At 31.5% G+C, this 11,258-nt stretch overlaps 1 protein-coding gene across 1 annotated transcript in view; it reads left to right on the forward strand.

Moving 5' to 3' along the window:
• The window catches only part of LOC133200314 (uncharacterized), a 454,022-nt gene that overhangs the window by 78,390 nt on the left and 364,374 nt on the right, over window positions 1-11,258 (forward strand). The window lies entirely within an intron of this gene.

The raw sequence follows: 11,258 nt of genomic DNA on the forward strand, positions 1-11,258 counted from the left end.
GAAAAATATATTATACAGAACATCAGGGCTGTTTTGATCGTATTGATTCTGAAGCATCCCAGTGTTGCATGATTTCAAATTTTATAAAATCAAAGCTCCTTTGTGGCTAAATTTGGTTAACAATGGGGAATAAAAATTCTGAAATAAAAGAGTGACAAAGGCAAGGTCGCTTGTATCTTTAATATATTTCTCAGATAGCCATATGTAATGAAAATTATCATTTTTTTTTTCTAAAAGAGTCAAAAAGAAAAAAAAAGCAAAATTAATTTAGTTGATGAACATTGTAAATTTATTTCGTTTGTTTTTCTTTGGACAAGTTTAATTCTTTTCGCTGTAATTTAGCAGGGCGGTACAATGGATACATTTTACAGCCAACTGGAAGCGTGTTTATCTAAAGAACAAACATTGAAAAAACTTATATCACCATACCGATATTTTGAGGTAGAGTGTCCACCAAAAGTATTGACTCATAAGCAGCAAAGCTCAATTGACCTTGTTAAGAAATGCATCGTGGAAACTGTACAAAAGCTGCCACAGTGGGGAGAAGAAGTTCCTTTGACTTGGTTTGAACTTGAGAAAATTCTTGATCAGAAGAAAGCAAAGGGAGATAAAGTCTTAAAGAGGCCACATTTGATAGAAACGGCAAAAATATTGTCTTTAAATGAAAAAGACCTCAGTGATGTTCTCCGTTTCTTACACGAGATAGGAAAAATCATATATTTTCCTATAGATAAACTCAAAGATACGATAATCATTGATGTTCAGTGGTTTGTTGATGCATTCAAGTACATCATAGCTGACGAAAAGCATTTTGCTCGGAAAGACAACAAAAACATATTAGTTAATACCGGAAAAATTACTGGACAGTATATGGAAGAAGTGTGGAAAAGTATTAAAGTCAATCAAAATGTACATTACTTTGACATGGATGTTAATGATGAAACTGATAAACATCTTGATTTTTTATGGCCATCCTACTTAAGTTATAAAGATGATATAATACAATACATGGACAAACTTGGCTTGATGACAAGAATTGAAAATCAAGGGGGCGTTGATGATTATGAGGAGATGTATTACATTCCGAGTATGAACCGAACAGACCTTTCTGATGACAGTAAAGATGCCATCAACCGACAAAAAAAATCATTGATGATGGTGTACCATTTCAGATCTTATTTACCCCATTTTTTCTTTTTCCGATTGGTGGTTAATTGTTTAAAGACATGGGAAGTTTGCGATGAAGAGTCTTTTTTTAAAAATGCCGTATTATACAAAGCAGAAGATGCAGGTCATTATTTTGCCATTGCCGTTAGCAAAACATCTATCCAGTTGCAAGTTTTTACACATGACGAAACAGTGGAACTGAGGGAAGAATGCATCAAGAAAACCAGAAAAACAGTGGAAGACTTCATAAAGGAAATAACAGAAACCTTCCACAAAGGAATCATCTATGATAGGGGATTCACATGCAGAGACATAAAAATCACAGATGAGGATGAAGAATTCTTTTTAAGAGAGAATAACATTGGCCGAGAAATTGAAAAATCCAAGGAGATATCTTGTCCAAAACATTTTCTTGGGCCAAATCACCACAAAATTGATACAGATAAAATACTGATGTGTTTGTTGGAGAGAGAGTCCACTTCATCTTCAACGGTCAACTAGAACGTCGTGATTTTTAGAGCAGTGAGACTTTATTTTTTTTTTTTTTAAATATCTTTGCTCTATTTTGTTTTTCGTGAAATACGTAAGAAATGGGTATCCTCACATATTTATAAATGGTATATTATTATTATTATTATCATTTTCACAACATTAAGGACATGTTGCCATGGTAACGTTAACACTTGCCAAAGAATTTTTGCATTGTTTATATTTGTAGTATCAGATCTTTTATCTGAATGAGTTTTGATTTTCTTATGACCATCTGTTTCACATATTTTATGTACAAGCATCGTATTACAGAGACTGGCCCTGAAGTCATATAAGTAACGTATTGTGATGTCTGGATTCTCTAGGCCTGATTTTATGTGCACTATTTACTTGCCTTCAAATATTTCATAATTTCTAAATTGATCGCAATTAGAAGAATCTTTGATTAATAAAACACAACAATTTCAACGTCAAATTTAAATGTCATTTTCAATTAAATAAGGGGAAGAAGGACCTTGAGCTGAGAAAATAATTGTCCTTTAATTTTTTTCATGTGTTGGAAATTTCTAATTAAGTATGTCCCACATATATATCTTAAAGCACTTATATCATTAGGTTTCTTACCTTTTCTTACATGTAGAGACATTGATTGACTATGCCCCACAGTAACTAAGTGGAGTTCTAATTCTCCATATTTCCGGGCTCATTACTCTGTCCATAATGGGATTTTTTAAGCATAAATGGAAATATGTAGTGGAGATGTATCTTTTAGAATATTTCACAATAAAATAATTTGCAAAAAATTATATCATTCAATTTTTTTTTTAATTTACGTTTAATTGCAAGTCCTTCAAACTATTGATTAACTTAAAAAAATGAATGGTGAAGCTTACCTCAATAATTTACAAGACATGGTAAAGAAAGGACAAAAGCATGCAAAAACGCGTCATGTTTACATTTGTCGAGTACGGGAAAAACCAACTATGACGTCATACGTTTGCTAAATAAGCGAAATGAAATATACCTACATAGGACTTCCGTCATCAGCCATGGAAAAATAATTTTTGTGTTCCCCGTTTCTCAAAATATTTCATCATATACTGATTATGACCTGCTTTTACATAATAATACAGCCCTGTATTCACCGAGTATACTCATGATGTACAAACAGATCGTGTATGATGTCACTGACTTGTTTGACGCGCAGTTTAGGGAAACGGAGGAGTGGATCAATCTTTTTTATTGCTTGTTAATCTTTACAGGAATGTTAAATCTTTCTTTTTTTAATTTAAGATGGTAATTATAGTAAAAAAAATAAAAGTTTATACAAGAACTGATGCTTTACACGTTTTACACTTATATAAAAGGAGACTATGACGTTGTTAAACAGAGTCATGTGACGATGTGTCCTTCATCCCCTTAAACTTTACTTTGAAAACAGAAATGATTTACGGTGGCAAAAAAGTTGAGACCTTGATTTTCTTTGGCAAAGAGTTTGATTCATCGATATAAAGTACTGCATGAATAAAAGGAATGTTCTACTTGCTACAAATTTTACCAAAATATTATGAAGCACTTTTCTTTTATTTCCGCAAGTCTTATCTTTGCAATTTTCCCCAATTGTTTAATAGAGTTATCTATCTTTACAGGTTTGAATTTGATTCATGCCTTTTATTTTTTCATTCAAATTTATTTTTGCGATCTACGAAGATTCATTTGTTATATGATAAAGTGTTGTGTTGTGATTTCGTGTATACATAATATTTACACTAGAACTTGTTTTTCATTCATGATTGCTTGGTTTTACATTATCTTATACTGAACTTTTTATTTGAAGAATATTCATAATTATATAAAAAAAGGATGGGTGATCATAAAAGTTTGTGTCTTATTGATTCTTATTGATTTACAATTCCATTTATTATGACAGGAATGCACGGTTTGTGATGTTACTTTTTATCTTGCATATTTTGTATTTCATATATAACCAAGAAATACAGTTTATAGTATAAAATTTCTACTAAAGAAGAACTAACTGTTGATGCGTTTGTTATACCACAAAAGATCAGATAAACTGTTTTGATTTAGAATGAAATATGAAGGCAACAAACAATACTCATGCACGAAGTCTTATCTAACAATGCATATTGTGAGCAAAGCAAACAGGGACCTCTAGAAAAAAAATAGATGGGTTCAGGTTCCATAAGAAGTTAGTATTCCTTGACGACCAGTCACACCATCATGTGCTCCTAATCATGATGGAGTAAACGAAGAATCCATAGTCAAGTCAGGTTGAAGAAAGGCTTGACAAATCGTATGAAAGACGACAGATCAAATTTGACTTTACGATAGATTGAATCTGTAGACATGGTCATTAAATCGTCCATATAATTTGCGAAATGTTTACTTTTAACAAAATTCTTGATATCCTTGCATCTTCAATAGCCTGACTCGTTTTCAAAATTGATCGTACGTAGAACATTCTCTTGCATATCGAATCAAGTAAGAGACATAAACCCTATATCCATGTGATAATTGTATATTGCTATATAAATAAGTGAAGTTGACGATAGAAGAATGGTAGCCATTACGTTTATTTTAAAGTTTATCTGTTAGTTTGTCATCAATGACTTTTTGTAGGAAAGCACCCATATATAAATACATGTGTCAGATGCTCAAATGTAGAACCAACGATCCAGAGCAAATTGATTATCTCAGTGTATATTTCTGTATGAAATAATAACATTCAAAGCAATATAATAAAACACAGATACAGCGAACAAGAGCAGTTTAATCGTTATTACAAGATGATTTAAATTGCCTGTAATTTTAACACTTATACTGAACATATTGGACATATAAGGAATCACGATGGCATGTCCTATCACTTATTATGATCACGGAAAGTGTTTTCCTACCAGATGTCCATGAGTAAAGAACAAAATTTTCCATGATGTAAGATGTTTTCAATTATAACCAGTTAAGCCCCTTCTTAGGGCCTGTTCCATCTACCAAGGTCAACGAATTTCATAATAACTGTAACGTGTTCAATATTTATCGCAATATAGATGCTTTGCATGCTAGAGTTTCGTGGTTTAAAAAGAGGATTCTATAAATATAAATCATTTTTAAAATATGGTCAACTTAGCTGAACCCCTGATCTGAATCCTGAGCTCATGGGCTTTGACCCAGTTTTTTGGGGGGGTAGTTTTCTTTATTCTTGGTTATTGGTTCTGCACTTGCTTGTAATATCTGGCCGAGTCTTAACCCTCTTGAGAAGGTGTTGCAGATTAAAGATTAAAGATATGGGTCAACAAAAATCTGAAGCAGCAGCCGTATCCACTTCACCCAGCAAGACACCCCTCCTCTGTTATGGATTTAGAGGTATGAGCTGACATATGACGCCCAACGAAGTTGGCTATCATGTGGACTCACATGTTTTTGAGTATCACTTATGAATGCATGTTCTTACGAGAAAAAATAAAAGAATTTCATGATATCTTGAAGTCCATAGGCAGATTTAAAAAAAAATAAATAAGATTTACATGTATACATGTTTGCGCACATGTATACATGTGTTTTGAATTACAAATAATTCTGAAGTATATGTTTTACTTCATCTAATCATTCGAGTGTTTAAAACCTAAGCAACTAGATGGAGCAATTCGTAATCATTTTTAACGCAAATAGAGAATCAACTGAGGTATTCAAAAAGTGCTTTTGAATGAGCAAAGTAGCTTAAAAACCGATAATATATCCATGTAAACCATGATCCCTAATATAAAAAAGTAGGTTTTGTTTTGATAAAAATGTACATATCAACCATATTTAATTAAAAAGATATTATGTATGCATTATGTTCGAAGATTTTGTATATAAATGGAATGTTTCTGCATGATGAACACATCAGTGATATGATATTAAACATTATTATACTTCTGTTAAAATGTTTCCTATATAAAGTTAAGAAGGTAAAATAACTATTTTTATAGTCTCAAAATTTCCACACATAGCAAAGCTATACCCCGGGGTATAGTTTTTGCTATCCACCCCTCGGAAAATTTTCATGCAATTTTCGCCGACAATTTTGATTTCCTGTAATCAATCTATAGACTTATGATGTCATCCTGACTTCAGTAGCATTGTGACGTCATCAGGATTTCAGCTCATCCTAGCAGTGTTATCTTATTCCAAATACTTGTTCTAAACTTTTATAAATCATTTTTTTTCTTCATGATTTTACTATCGAACTGTAGTATCGGGTAAATCCAACACTCAGAAATTATGATATACATCAGTATAATAAGACGCTTATCCACTGGCTGTGAGTGGGATAGCTCTTTCATCAAACCCTTGACAGAAACTATTCCCCTCGGGCAAGCCCTCGGGGAATAGTTCCTGTCGCGGGTTTGATAAAAGAGCTATCCAACTCACAGCCAGTGGATAAGTGTATAATATATATATATATATATATATATATATATATATATATATATATATATATATATATATATATATATATATATATATATATATATATATATATATATATATATATATATATATAAAGCACTTTATTATACCTCTGTGAATTTTTTCTATATAAAAATATTACGAATAAACATGCTATTTTTTCCAAACAGCCCCTACCGTGGAATAGTTTTTGTGCTATTTGCCCATGGTGAAATAGTCATTAAACTATTCACCGGGAGCATTCTGTTTCCCTCGCTTTTTATCACGGAACTCTTCTGGTTTTATACAGATTGTGACGTAACACAAGTAAAGACTACTTCGGTATAATAAAACACTTATTTACTGACTATTCGGACAATAGCAAGTTTATCGTTCCCCTCGACAGCAACTATTTCCCTCGGCTGCGCCTCGGGAAATAGTTGCTGTCTTGGGGAACGATAAACTTGCTATTGTCCTCATAGCCAGTAAATAGGTGTATAATAAATGACCAACGACACGAACAATAATAATTGTCAAATTTTCGGGACGACCTGTCCCTTCCTCAGGACAAAGAAAAGAGTTAAGAAGTCATAAAAACAAAGGAAATAGAGAAGCAAAAACAAGTAGCACTACTACTAAACTACCAAACACTAAATATTTACAATGTTACATGTTTAATTTGGAATTTATAAACAGTTGTGAACAAAGAAATCCGGAGCGCTGGTCATTTTTAGTGCTTTATATAAATTTCCATCCGTGACCTTGTATCTACTTAGTAGATCCGACACTTAGGATATACAGTGTTGTTGGTTTTTAGTGCTATATATATATATATATATATATATATATATATATATATATATATATATATATATATATATATATATATATATATATATATATATATATATATATATATGAAAAATATTCAAACATATAAAAACACAGAGAACGAGTAAAACATAAGCGCTTTCATTTCTTCTTGATGATGTTTTACAATATACTCATGGTAACGTTTATTGTGACGTCATCATAACTTAACGTTAACAAGTCTCTGATTGACGTCATATTTTTCCGTGCTTTTGGCAAAATAATACAATAACAAAGAAATAAATGTGACTCAGTAAAATACTCTACATGTATGAAATACAATTCTTTTACATTAAACTATTTAATTTAGGTTTGAAAGTCCTTATAAAATGTTTTTCTTTATCTCGTCTTTCAATTGTATTCGAGTTATACAATTTATAAAATGGAAAGACAGTGAAAGTTTTATTTCCGCATAAGTCTAGGTGTTCACTGACTTTAAGTTTACGGTATTCCGGCACATTAATTTGTTGTTTATGGACTCGGACCCAGTTGTTTATCACCTAAACGACGTTTTGAAGACCGATGAAACTATATCTAAAATATTTAAAAATCGAAAGTTCATAAACAGTAGGAGGCAGCCGAAGAATCTTAGACGAATTCTCACTAAGTCCTCTTTTAAAGAAACGACAGAATTTCATGTGACCAAATGCCAGGATCCGCGTTGTGGTACCTGTCCATACATACAACAAGGACAACATTTTTATTTTAGCGGAAAACAGTTCACAGTTAATAATAGCATGTCATGCCAAACTAGAAACGTCATATACGTTATAACATGTTCTGGTTGCGGTGAATTATATATCGGAGAGACGGGAAGTACCTTGCGGGAAAGGATCCGAGTTTCATTTCCCATATATGATGAAATTTATACACTATCATTCGACTCAGAAATACTCTGACCTTGACCACGCAACATTCTCGAAATGAATAAATGTATTTACTGCAGGTAATCAGGTAACGTTCTTCAAATTCCACAAAGGCGTGAAAACAATCTGTCATAAAAATATTAGAATAAGATGGGTTACGGCATTTAAATTTAGGGCCTATGGGTACGTTGAAGGTGTTGAACATTGTGTGTTACCAAGAACAAGTAACCCTTGCAAACTTAACCCACAATGTCGATGACCAGTTGCTTCCACTCTATCTCACATATTTTTCCGTACAGTAAATATGATTTATTAAAAATACAAATAATGAAAAAAAATTAAGACTTTGAATAGTTACATGTAAAACGTGATACTTATAATTAAAGAGGAGTATATAAGAGCTGGGATGTATATTTTACAAATGTAAAGTTTGTACTCCTACTCTTAGTATATATATATATATATATATATATATATATATATATATATATATATATATATATATATATATATATATATATATATATATATATATATATATATATATATATATATATATATATATATATATGGTTGTGCCATTTAGGAGACCGCTCATATTTATATATTGGCATTAAGTAGCCTCGTAGAATAAGTGGACCAAAACCGGTCGCCTTAACATTTTGACCCTCTCTGAACAGAAAATTAATGACTTTTTAATATTAAATTGACAATAGTTAATTTTAGTTTAGTATATTTTTGTCCCTTAAATACAAAAAATATGCCAAAATTTTATGATTATAGAAATTTTTAAATTTAAATATCAAGCAACGTATATATTGGTATTATTATATATCGTCATTATTTAGACCAGCTAAAACTTGCAAAATTAAATAAGATCTGCTATATATGTCTCATTTCTCCTAGTATTTAGTTTTAGATATTGTTCTCCCACTAATTTTGAGTATGTACAATTTGCTAAATAGAATAAAACTTTTTACGAGAAAATGAGCTTTAGAGTTTCGTGTTCATCAACTTCAAGGTTTTCGTGCGCAATGCCTTCCGAAAATTTTTGGAAAACCTCGGTATCCTTTACGACCTTCGGAGAAATAGGAGTCAGACAAAATTTTGGTAAGTAGTAACAAATTATGATTTTTTAAAAATACTTATTCATGATATATTGACTATATATTATGCACCCAATATCTTGCGGTTAACGTCTGGTATTTATTCATTGATAAAGACTTACGTATACTTATTAGCATGGAGGAAATTCGAATTGTAGTTTACCAACAGCGTGGTTTCAACAGATCGTTTGTTTGTTTTAAACATATTTCATTGACATAAGCAAATGGATCGGAAACAAGTTCTTACAATTTACTTGTTCCTAACAATTGATTACATGTACTTGAACAAAATAATTGTAATCTCTGCTTATTCATAAATATATACTGAATAGCATAATATTAGGCTGGTGGTATCGTTCTTGCGGAGATAAATTAAATATTCGATAATTTACCTGAAATACTAACTCTAATTTCCTATTATATGTGGGGTAGGGTTGGGTTGGAAATGGGAGTAAGGTGTCTCTAGGTTCAAACTTTTTTCACAGCCTAATCCAACCAGCCTTTCCTGAACAATTTTAATAGTAAAAGATTAATTGGGGAGGGGAGGAGCCCCCCCCCCTCCCTCCAACCACGATACCACATCTCTGATGTCTATGGCAGCAGATACATACATGCATATATGTACATACAAATTTATGTATCTGACAGCATCCCCCTTAGATTTCTTGTACATAAAACATAAAGTTGATTTGGACAAGCCCAATATAGCAACAATTTTGAAATATCTTCAAAAATAAAGAGGAATTAAGGGCTACAAACTGCTAAAAAATTCAAAGGGACCAGATTAATATTTTTGATCGGGTTAGAAGTGGGGTTTGGGTGCAGGATGTGTGGAAATATTTTGTGGTGTATATTCCATATAGGCAAAAAGGCTGTAGGCTACACATCATTTTTTTTAAGGATAGAAATTTGGTTGAAAAGGGGGGGGGAAGTTGATGATAAATTGTTATCTATTGATTTCATTTTGTTGCAAATGCCAAAAAAAGAAGCATTTTTGACAATGCGCATTTTTGTACCCATACTTACAGTCTAACTTTCTGTTTAATGACAAAAATATTCCTATAACTGGAAATAAAAATTAAGCCAAAATTCAAGTATTATATTAGGTCTGCATCAGCCTCCTTGCTTACCCATTATTTGCGCCTCAAGTTAAATCTGTGACATCACACTAGCCGACACATTACATGTAGTAGAAAGTAATAATATTATTATACGCAAATGATATTCTAAACAATCTATTACACTGTACCTTTTGGCATGAATGGAGGATTAATTATAACAGGTTATATCAGAGATGAGCATATCAGTTAATAGTTATATGTATTACACTTTCCATGATTGAGTAACAAAAGATATACTGTATAATTCTTGCAATATTTTTTCTGTAACAGCAGACTCAGTTAACATCACCACCGTTAAAGAGTTTCGATCTACAGCACTGCTGATTTAATTTCTCAGATTTTATTAGAGATCTACAAGTACCTTTACAGGTCACTTAATTAGTACATGTATATATCTCAAATTTAATTGGGCAAATGAGAATTTTGTCTTTAACAACTTAAATGACTCAAAAATGTATTGCATGTTCAACATGTTCAGGGTAAATTATTTCCTTTATCGTGAATTTATTCTCATTTTATGGGAGAATATATTTATAATTATGAAAGTACTAGTAAATCAGTCTACACATAAGTAAGAATTACCTCAACTATTTGAATTACTTTGCAGAATTTATTGCATTGTCTTTATTACTTAACAATCATGTAAAACTTTATTTCATGGCTGTAGGAACGGGGGGGGGGGGTGCTCCCAATAATTTTGCCGAAATATGGAATACTAAAGAAAACATAGCTACTATATGCTTGTGCCCTCTCAATAAAAACGCCTGATGACCTTTTTTTTTAAGCTTGTCAAGGAATTTTTGGTTGTTAGTGCCCCCCAAAGAAAATGCATGGCTGTCCCCCCTCCCCCAAACTGAAATTGCTTCTTACGGGCCTGTATTTATTGATTTTTTTTTAATGTTTCATTTATTTATAAACCTATTAAGTGTTTCATTTTGAAAAGAAATATTAGAAGATAATCATAATTTCAGAAAGAAGTTGAAATTAAATAATAAAAGAGACCCTAAGAAAAATTGCTTGTTGTCATTGTCAAGCTTGAACAAGTCCTGATTCATATGAAACAGATCCTGATCAATTTAAGATTTTTTTTTTTTAACATATAATGAAAAAAATACTGTTTATCTTATGCAGTTGCCATGGAGAAATTAACTTGCTTATACTCTCAATTTAGTTATAAAACCATATAA

Source organism: Saccostrea echinata, unplaced genomic scaffold (assembly GCF_033153115.1).
Source record: "Saccostrea echinata isolate AGI-Se365-2 ecotype Australia unplaced genomic scaffold, CSIRO_AGI_Sech_v1 ptg000038l, whole genome shotgun sequence".
NCBI lineage: Eukaryota > Metazoa > Mollusca > Bivalvia > Ostreida > Ostreidae > Saccostrea > Saccostrea echinata.